Source organism: Schistocerca nitens, chromosome 3 (genome assembly GCF_023898315.1).
Source record: "Schistocerca nitens isolate TAMUIC-IGC-003100 chromosome 3, iqSchNite1.1, whole genome shotgun sequence".
Taxonomy (NCBI): domain Eukaryota; kingdom Metazoa; phylum Arthropoda; class Insecta; order Orthoptera; family Acrididae; genus Schistocerca; species Schistocerca nitens.
This window is the reverse complement of record NC_064616.1, coordinates 56,631,866-56,643,336: the sequence shown is the minus strand read 5'-3', so window position 1 is coordinate 56,643,336 and position 11,471 is coordinate 56,631,866.

Below are 11,471 nucleotides of genomic sequence, written 5' to 3'. Positions count from 1 at the left end.
GTGAATTTTTATTTTTTTAGGTGAATTTTTTTAGGTGTTTTTTTTACACTGATATTATAATAATTCTGTTTTGTGGAGGAACATAAATTTTTGTACCACAAAGGTAGGGTTTTTATCTGAAGTGATGATGTTGTTTCTCTTATAGGGTTTTAGTAGTCCGGTACATTTTTTTCACAGTTGGATACTGGATCATTAAAAATGAGGAGAAAGTGGGAATTGCTGTGTGTTTCATTAAGTTTGAGGAAGCAGATATTGGTATAAGGAGACATTTGGAATTCAGTAGGCTTAATGGAGAGATTAGTAGTGTTATGAAGGAACTGGAGTGTAATTTTTCTTGGAGAAACAAATTTTGTGACTTGAAGTGTGGATTTAGAAAATTTTCCTGCCCTACATCCGCCCCCATCCCCGGTAGGAGCGGACATACAGAGCTGATTGAAGATAAAGCATTCCCAGTTGATTAAAGCACGATGAAAAGATTGAGCACATAATAATTTATCTAATTCGTTGATTTATTAGCGTATTCAGAAAAAAAGATATTTGGAAGTTGGCAGTTTTGTGTGTGAATAGCTTATGAACTATTTTTTGACATATTGGTGCAATATTAAGACTATTTGAGTTTGTGTGGACACACGGGCAGTGTTTTAATAAAGTTTTTACAGTGCAGTTTTAAATATTTCATTTCTACAATGCTACTTTATCCATTTTGAATATTTCTCATGCATGTATTTTTTTTTGTTTCTTTTCTGCTTTTGATGCTAATCTCTAGTACCAAAAGTGTGAAGAGTGCTCTTCCTTGTCTTGATAATTAAGTGCTTTGGCCGTGCGGTTCTAGGCGCTACAGTCTGGAACCGAGCGACCGCTACGGTCGCAGGTTCGAATCCTGCCTCGGGCATGGATGTGTGTGCTGTCCTTAGGTTAGTTAGGTTTAATTAGTTGTAAGTTCTAGGAGACTGCCGGCCGAAGTGGCCGTGCGGTTAAAGGCGCTGCAGTCTGGAACCGCAAGACCGCTACGGTCGCAGGTTCGAATCCTGCCTCGGGCATGGATGTTTGTGATGACCTTAGGTTAGTTAGGTTTAACTAGTTCTAAGTTCTAGGGGACTAATGACCTCAGCAGTTGAGTCCCATAGTGCTCAGAGCCATTTGAACCATTTTCTAGGAGACTGATGACCTCAGACGTTAAGTCGCATAGTGCTCAGAGCCATTTTGTAGTAATTAAGTGCTTTTGGAGAGTTAGTAGACAATTTTGTGCTTAGTTTTTCATTTTTGAAGACGAGTTAGACTTGTGAACATTTTTGGTTAACTAGGTGCCTGAGGTGTTTGCTTCCTGCGAATGATGAAGAATCCTACAGTTAGTCAGAGGTGACCCGAACGGCACACTTTAGAAAAAGTAGGGAGAGAAGGGAACAGTATAAGATGATATGCATTTTGTCAACTGCTGCTACTTACGGAAGTGATAGTGTACTTAAAAGTGATTCAGTTATTATGTTTATTAGCAAAGTAAAGGATGCTGAAGCCAGTGATATTAATGTTGAATTTTCACACAGTATCTCGCAAATGTCACATTTTGCTCGCACTTAATATCTCAGTTGCTTCATACCAACGACCCCTCTAGGCTATCAAAACATTCTGATGTGAATTATATAGGTGTAATTGTTAAAACAGACTGCTACTTTAAATATCAGTGTACGCTGACTCAGTGGGCAATGCTAACTGTAATTTCGTTTCTTCTTGGAGACAACTGGAAAAGCTTAATAACCTTTCAAGACAGTCACTGCGCACATCAGCTTATCTCGTGAGACAATTGCTCGTAGGCTCTTGTTTAACAAAAAAGTTGAGTTCATATAAGACAGTCACTGCGCACATCAGCTTATCTCGTGAGACAATTGCTCATAGGCTCTTGTTTAACAAAAAAGTTGAGTTCATATAAATAGGGTAAAACCAGAAGGACAAATTGGCATTGAGATTGGACACATCATTCTTTACATCACTGTGGAATAACTTGAAAAAGTTAAGCATTGATAAGACAAAGAAATTAGAGGAAATAGTGTTGATTAAATAAATTATACATTTAGAGATGAAATTCAAGTCATTTCTTCTGTAAGTACTTCGGTTTTGACATCGCCTCTCCGCAGCTAACAAACGCCAAATACGTGTAATTGAAGATTTCTTCGAGTCGTTTTGAACACTTTGGTAATTCGAGGTCGCAGGGGGGACTGTTCGTCACCTGATACCGTTGTCATCACAGTCATGGTGCGATGCAGTCCTCAACTAGCATCCTACAGCTTAATCGAAAAGCTCAGCAATGATGTAGTTTCAGGAAGAGAGACAAAAAGAATAAAAAAGTCCACACATCACAGAAAATGAAACGTATCAGTTTTTATGGAATCCATCTTGTTAAATCTTACTTCAGTACGCCTAATGACATCACAGTAGTCCTGACAGGTGCAGGATGTGGTGATTCATTTCGATAGTGTATTAGTTTCTCAAGACCGGCATGTGGGGCTCGTAAGGATTGGCCGAGCAACGTTTCTGGAGCGGAAATACTGCAAGAACTCCATGTTCCATGTTTGGGCCTGGAGTTGCATCAGCAGTTTTCTGAAACTATATCTTACAAGAAGAAGCCGCAACAGGTCACTCTCCGACACAGTCGAAAGTTCGTTCGGTCTTACGTGCAACACTCAATAAGCATTTGAAATATTATTAAAGCTAGATTTTATGCCACAGTGGCATTCTTTGGCATAATTATCATTAGGAATAGCAACTTCTTTAATGTTCTAAATACCTCTCGACCTGGCGATAATTTCGTGGCAAACCAAGCATATTAGAGCATTTTCTCGGAAACCGGGGCCTGCAACTAATTACGGATCCACGCTCAGACTTGATTAATTTCATCGCCTCTGTTTGTGATTTCTGTTTGCTGTGCGATTGAGAATAGGGTGCTTTTGTAATGGGCGAATGTAATTCACCTGTCAGTGGAAGTATACGTCATAGAATTGACAGAATGGCATACACCTTGGCGGAATCACTTTAATTAACAAACAGACCATTATATTAAGGGGGATATCTTTCCATACCCCACGACTTAATGATGTACAGAAACGGACCAGTTGGTAAAAACGGAACCCTTGTAGGATCATTTTGTTGTCCGCCTGTCTGTGTGACCGAGCGAGGTGGCGCAGTGGTTAGCAGACTGGACTCAAATTCGGGAGGACGGCGGTTCAAACACGCGTCCAGCCATTCTGATTTAGGTTTTCCGTGATTTCCTTAAATCGCTTCAGGCAAATGCCGGGATGGTTCATTTGAAAGGGTGCGGCCGACTTCCTTCCCCATTCTTCCCTAATCCGATGGGACCAATGACTTCGCTGTTTGGTCCCCTCCCCCAAATCGACCAACCAACCTGTTAACACCCCTTTTTTCAGGAATGGGTAGAGGTAACAAGTTGAAATTTATGTCAAGTACTAAGATCTACGGTAACTTGGCTACGTGAATACTTTAATCTTCTAAGCCAAAGCAATCAAAAGATGCGGCTATGTATGTGACATATTTTGATACTCGCCAACTCATTCATTAAAACCTATAGACGCTATGGATGAATTACCTGTCTGATGTCGATGTGGTGGTCCGTCTCAAAGACTTGAAGAGTCGGCAGAAGCAACACGTGGTTCGCAGCTCACGTTGAACTGTAGGTTCGCTTTCCCCAGTTGGATAACTGGGGTAGGTTAGGGGCATGCAAGTTTGCAAAGTGGCATCGAATAGAAAGACTTTATTAGGCCATTGTGCCACACGAAATTATAATTATTCTCTATATACACAACTGAGTTTGTACGGAATACTTAGAGCGCGAGGACTCCTCGCACTTGTCCGGCTTTTTTTCTTCTTTTTTTGGGTAAGGTCACAAAACTTTGTCCAAACGCTGACGACAGATTTGTTTCAATTGGCCTACTTCACGTCTACGGACAGTATGTGGGTAGCACTTTGTCTTCTTATTCATGTTATTCTGTGTAAACCGACAGTAAAGCTGTGCAGTTCCACGTAACGATGAAGCGAAGCATCTCGCGAATCCTATCTCCGACTGTACATTTTACATGAAAAATTAATTGTGATTAATCTTTGTGCAAGATGGGTATTGCATCTCATTTGTTAAATGCTGTCAATATGTTATGCGAAAATGAATTTCTAAGAAAGACATGGGCAGTTTTAAAAAGAAAACAACAGACTTTCTGCACTGAAGTATTACTGTGGATGATAAGTGGGTCCACCACTACAGACTCGAAGTAGTGGTCAGAGCATCAGGTGAATGACAGTTCCTGCACCTGAAATGGCGAAGCCGGCGTCATTTGCTAGATATATTGTGGCCTGTATTTTTGAGATATGAAAAATTGTCTTTTTGTAGATTAAATTACGAAGTACCTGCGCCATTAGGCGCCGGTACTGCGTTGAAACGCAAGGATTAGTTTGCGTTACAGTTGCAGGCAGACAACATGGGACTGAACGAGGTGAACAGGGCTTTACTTGCAAAGCTGTTTTAGCAAAACAACAGCAGTAGTGCTGCTGCTCTTCACACGTATCGACGCATTAAAAAATACGGAGAGATTCTCTTTGTACACCGGGCTTGAAGAAGCTGATTCGGAAATTCGAATCAACTGACAATTTGGAGACTGCTCCTGGGAGATGCCGACGACCAATTGCGCCACGAATTGTTGAAGAAGTTACTACTGCCACGGCTCAAAATGCTGGACGCAATGCACAGTCTTCAAGCAGTGCGCAAGCCATATCTCAACAGCTAAACATTCTGTGTTCCAAAGTTCGAAAAGTGCTGCGAATAATTGTGACTCGGTATCTCTAGTGCAGTTCCACGCTCTCGTGAATACATACGGCCGTTACACTGAGCAACGTTTGTAACTTGGAACGTAAACATGGTACGCAATTAACAAATGTTACCCCTCTCATGTAGAAATTAAAATGTGTTTCTTTCAATTGTTTATTCGTTATTTCAGTTTCTCATGCCCTTGCGAATGTTTCCACAAAGTTCCCTGTTCTACAATAAATCTTTTTCTTTTTTTTTTTTTTTTTAAAAAAAAACCTCTCTTCGTTCCTTATTCGTTTTTCATGGGAGCCCTCTCAAGTAGCGAATATTTAATTATATCCAACCTGTACATTATGCTCACAGGAACCTTGAACTGAAGACAATTGCCTGAATGACAGGCGTGCATTGTCCATGTGTTTCCTTTTGTTTGCTTTCAGCGCCAGCAAGTGAACGAATTACTTTGCCTCGGGCACTTGTGCTGTGCGCAAATACAGGGAGAGGCAAACTGGATTTAGTATTATGTTTCTAATAACGCCGCGTTCCGTGAAGGGTACACTGTGGTACGTTTTTGGACAGGCCTTGAGCAGTAGATTACCGAATAAAAAACATACGGTGCTATTCAAAAGAGACGTACAGCCATCAGTAACTAAATAAGTTACAAGAGAGGCAATCATGTTGATTGGTTTACCTCTGTTAGTTAGACATCACTTGCTTGATATGTATTTCATTTCGCTCCTGGAAAAAAAAGTTACCTTGGGTGCTCGGTATACATTGATGTAACAAAAGTCATTGAACAGCGATATGCACATATACAGATAGCGGTAATATCGAGTACACAAGGTATAAAAAGGCAGTGGATTGGCGGAGAGTCAGTTAGTTGGTTGATAGTGAACAGTGAGTCAGCACTGTGATCCGACTGCGCTGAATGTCGGGGCGAGAGGGCGCGTTGCCCGGGCCGCGCGAGTCCACCGATCGCCGTCCGGTGGGGTTTCCTACGTCGGCGGCCCAATCGGTCGCTCCATCCCCAACACGGAAAATACCGCCGAGCTACGAAATGTGTACTGATTCGGAAGCTAGTGAAGAAGAGGACACGGATGGTTCAAATGGCTCTGAGCACTATGGGACTTAACATCTGTGGTCATCAGTCCCCTAGAACTTAGAACTACTTAAACCTAAGGACATCACACACATCCATGCCCGAGGCAGGATTCGAACCTGCGACCGTAGCAGTCGCGCGGTTCCGGACTGCGCGCCTAGAACCGCTAGACCACCGCGGCCGGCAGGACACGGATGTCGAACAACTTGCGAAAGACTCAAAGAAGAAGAGAGACGCCATCACAAAGAGTGACGCTTCCCGAGTCAGGCACCGACGAAGGGGGATTCGTCTTTGCCGCCGAAGAAAAGGCTAACTTGGCCCGCTAAGACGAGAGCGGCGTCTACTCCGCCTGTGCTACCGATTGCAAACTCTTTGCAACACTGCGAGATGATGATACTGCAACACGAGACCAACAGCAGCGGCAACAACCGCAGCAACAGCTTCCTCCTATTGTGCTGCAGTATGAGGAGAACTGTAAGCTTTCAAAGAACGGGCTGAAAGAGAACCTTGCTGGATCTTTCACCGCTTAGCAGTTTGGCGACGACAAGCTAAACTCGCGCTCCCGAATACCGCCGATTATGTCAAGATTGTGGAGTATGTGGGCGCCGAGAGTATTCCAAGCTGTACATTTCCGTCGTTAAAACCGAAATGGGTGAAAGCTGTTATCAACTTAATTTCTCGGACTGTACCTCAAGAAGGCGTTACAATAGTACTAAATGAAATGGATTGCCTGGCTCAAGATTCTAGGTACAGGAAAGATACCCTCGAAGAGAGTCGTCATACTACCTGATATTGAGAAGCACCACGAGATATTCCGAATGGAGCAGTTCTACGACCTTGTGATCACTGTTGATAAACGGTGTTCCAGTAGGGGCCTCGTGCAGTTCAAAAATTGTTCAAATGGCTCTGAGCACTATGGGACTTAACATCGGAGGTCGCCGGACGCGGTGGTCTAGCGGTTCTAGGCGCTCAGTCCGGAGCCGCGCGACTGCTACGGTCGCAGGTTCGAATCCTGCCTCGGGCATGGATGTGTGTGATGTCCTTAGGTTACTTAGGTTTAAGTAGTCCTAAGTTCTATGGGACTGATGACCATAGATGTTAAGTCCCATAGTGCTCAGAGCCATTTGAACCATCGAAGGTCATGAGTCCCCTAGAACTTAGGAACTACTTAAACCTAACTAACCTCAGGACATCACAAACATCCATGCCCGAGGCAGGATTCGAACCTGCGACCATAGCAGTAGCGCGGTTCCGGACTGAAGCGCCTCGAACCGCTCGGCCACAGCGGACGGCTCCCCATGCAGTGTTACAACTGTTACGGTTTGTATCACAAGGCATGTATCTACACCGTGCTGCCTCGATGTTAATTGTGGCCAAAGACATGAAAGGGGTAAGTGCCCCTTGAAGCGAGAGTCACCTGCGGTCTGCTGCTTCTGTCAAGGTAATCATCCAGTCAGCTATGGGGCTTCGTCCAGCAGAAGATTGCTCGAAGACGGCAATTTGGACTCCTGCCCCTCCGCTCACAGGAAGCCACCTAGAAGGTGTCATCGACCTCCATCCGCAAGCTAAAGATCGTTTTCACCCTGCAGCACCAGAAAAACCACGTAATGCAGCTGCGGCCCTTGTTAATGGAGTAACGACCTGCTAAAATCAGACAGAATTTGACAGTAGTAGAAGTAGACCGTGGGATTTCTACTGACCAGCAGACGAATCTCCAGACCATAAACCGAGCGAGGTGGCGCGGTGGTTAGCACACTGGACTCGCATTCGGGAGGACGACGGTTCACTCCCGCGTCCGGCCATCCTGATTTACGTTTTCCGTGATTTCCGTAAATCGATTCAGGCAAATGCCGGGATGGTTCCTTTGAAAGGGCACGGCCGACTTCCTACCCCGTCCTTCCCTAATCCGATGACCTCGCTGTTTGGTCTCTTCCCCCAAAATAACCCCAACCCCAACCTTGATGTCCAGACCATAAAGGGTGCCTCGACCAGTCAGCGCCCCCAGGAAGTACTCAGGGCTGTAGATGACAATACAGATCTTGCTGTGTTGATTCGTGTGCTAAGGCAGACTGCCACTGAACTTAAAGAAACACTGGCCGCTGTACCAGCACTCATTATCTCAGCTCTTCCAGAAGCTGTTGGAGGGCTCCAGCGACACCACACAGACTAGTCATACCTTGGATTAGGCATATGGGGAATGTCACCTTTGCCACTTGGAATGCTACAAGCACCTTCTGTAAGTTGAAGAAGTTTGAACTCTTCTTGCGCGCAAATAGTGTTGACATTCGTATGGTCTGTGAGACTCGCCTGGTAGCTGACCATTTCCGAGCCCGGGTCTGCGCTCCCGAGAACTTGCAAGCTATCCCGAGAATGGTAACCAGCCGGACGTTCTGGACTTCTACATAGTCAAAAACTTACCAGGAGTCGTCACAACTGAAGCCGTCCATGTGCTCTCTCAGACTGTGTCCCGGCCGTTTTATCTGCCAGTTTAGTACGGCCAAGACTGACTGGGGCGACTATCGTCGCATACTACATCGTACTCTCACAACACATCCGTTACTAGCCGACGCTAATAACGCGGCCGCTACCTACATCACAACGACCATCACACAAGCCGTCACTCTATGCACGGTGGACGCTGGCCGCCGCCCTGAAGAACTCCCGCAGGAGATCCTTCTTATACGAGAAAAGAACTGCTTGACTAAAACAGTGACGTCTCACGAAACAATATGACGTTAAGAGGCGGGTTAATCTTATCCAGCAGCACATAAAATCAGCCCTCACCGATCATCGTAATAAACGGCGGATAGGCAAGTTGGCATCGATCCCACTGGCCCGTGGGACGTAGTTCGAAATTTCACGAAAAGGCATTCCAAGATACCTCCACTAATGACTCCCGACTGGCACACCTATACACCATACTACAAAGCTAATGCTATCGTCGATATGTTTGAGAGCACATTCACACTTGGGAAGGACCACATAAATCAGGCCAATATCGGGGTGGTTGAAGACAGACTTCAGGTCTACCTCGCAGCAGACCGCGAAGGGGCAAAAGTCCAAGACAAAGAAGCTATAAATGAAGAAATAGTCCGGAGGGCACTCTAATGTCTTCCCCACCAGAAGGCGCCTGGACTCGACCTCAACACTACTCCAATGCTCTGGGAACTACCACCGACAGCAAACGTGCAAATCACCCGCTTGTTCAATGCTATACTGACCCAGAAAAAGTATCCTAAGATTTGGAAGAAAGCAGTCGTCACTGCGGTGCCCAATTCGGAAACGAATAGTGCAGAACCAACCAGCTATCGACCTGGAAGCCTTCCCTCAACTCTCAGTAGGGCACCTGAGAGAGTTCTGCTGCCCTGACACCTCACTACTGAAGAAGTAGTGCAGATGAAAAATTTGTGTTTCATGAAGGCCATTCCACCCCTCTTCAACTCTTACACGTGGTCGAGCACGTCATCCGGACTTACAACAATAGAGAGATGGGCAGCATGTTTCTCGTCGATGTGTCACGAGCTTTTGACAGCCTTTGGCACTGAGGACTAATTTACAATTTTTCACATATGGCTTATCGAGATACTTGCTAGTTATCTGGACGGTAGGACGTATGTCGCGCGAGTTAAAGATGCCACCTCTGCGAGTCGCTGTGTTCTTGCTGGAGTCCCGCAGGGCTCGGTGTTGGGCCCTATCTTGTACAGCGTTTACACTGCGGACTTACCTGTCTCACCCCGAGTTGAAAAATATATCTCCACTGACGGCACTGCCCTGATCTGTCGCCATCGACGTCCGGTGGCGGTTAATCGCCAACCCCAGACTGCCTGCCGTGAATGAGCTTCTAACTGGAGAATTCAGTTTAATGCTGCTAAGATCGAGGCACTACTACTTACGAGGCGACGGCTTGTGGTAGAGGATAACATCACATTATGTGACACACCCATTCCTTGGGCACTGAAAGCCAGATACATGGGAGTCACTCTTGACCGGTAGTTGACCTGGAAGCATCATGTCTACGACACCTGGAAGAAGGCGTCGTCTGCGCTCGGAGCTCTTTATCCTCTGCTGAATGAACGTTCCACATGGGCGGTGCAGTGTGGCCTTCGAATATATAGAACGTCAATCTGAACTATCATAGAATATGCCTGCTCAGTCTTGGGGACAGCTGCCAACACACATTTAGCAAAATTGCAGCGCCTCCAGAATATAACACTTCGGCGCATTTTCCGCGCACCACATAATTTCTCAGCCTGTTACTTTCACGAAGCAGTGAAATTACCTTCACGAAGGAGTGAAGTAACTAACTGTGCTCGCGCGATTTAAGAACACACAGCGAAGCTGTATCAGAAGACACCACCATCACCGAGCGCCCTCATACAGAGTCGTAATGAAGAAGATGACCGCTTTAAGTGGCCCGTGGCCTTATTTGAAAGGCAGTAGGCCCATGTGAGTTTATTATTACAGTTAATATCTCTTTAAGGCGCCCATGAAGAAAACCGATATCCCTGGAAGCACATACTACTCACCATCATAGATCAAATGCGACAGGCAATACCTTCGGGTAATACACTGCACTCAAACGACCAATAAGAGCAATCTATGCAGAAGAAGCTTTATAGAGAGCTGTCATTTGTACTCTGGTGATTCATGTGAAAGTGTTTCCGACTTGGTTATGAACGCACAACGGGAATTAAGAGACACCGAACGCGTAATATCGGAAATCGTTAGGATATTCCGTATTCCGAGATCCACAGTGTCAAGAGAGTGCCGAGAATACCAGATTTCAAGCATTGCCTCTTACCACGAACAACGCAGTGACCGACGGCCTTCACTTAACGACCGAGAGTAGCGGCGTTTACGTAGATTTGTCAGTGCTAACAGAGAAGCAACACTGCAGAAGCAACCGCAGAAATCAATGTGGGACGTACGACGAACGTATCCGATAGGACAGTGCGGTGAAATGTAGTGCTAATGGGCTATGGCAGCAGACAGCCGATACGAGGTCCTTTGCTAACAGCAGGACGTCGCCTGCAATGCCTTTCCTGGGCTCTTGACCATATAGGTTGGCCGTAGATGACTGGAAAACCGTGTCCTCGTCAGATGAATCCCACTTTTAGTTGGTAACAGCTGACGGGAGGGTTCGAGTGTGGTGCAGACCACACTAAGCCACGGCCCCAAGATGTCAACAAAAATGGCTCTGAGCACTATGGGATTTAACATCTGAGGTCATCAGTCCCCTAGAACTTTGAACTACTTAAACCTAACTAACCTAAGGACATCACACACATCCATGCCCGAGGCAGGATTCGAACCTACGACCGTAGCAGTCCCGCGGTTCCGGACTGCAGCGCCTAAAACCGCACGGCCACCGCGGCCGGCAGATGTCAACAAGGCACTGTGCACGCTGGTAGTGGCTCCACAATGGCGTTGTCTGTGTTTTCATAGGATGCACTGGTTACTCTGGTCCAACTGAAATGGTTATGTTCGGCTACTTGGAGACCATCAGCAGCCATTCAAAGATGGAATTTTTATAGATGATAATGCGCCACGTCAGCGGTCTACAATTAT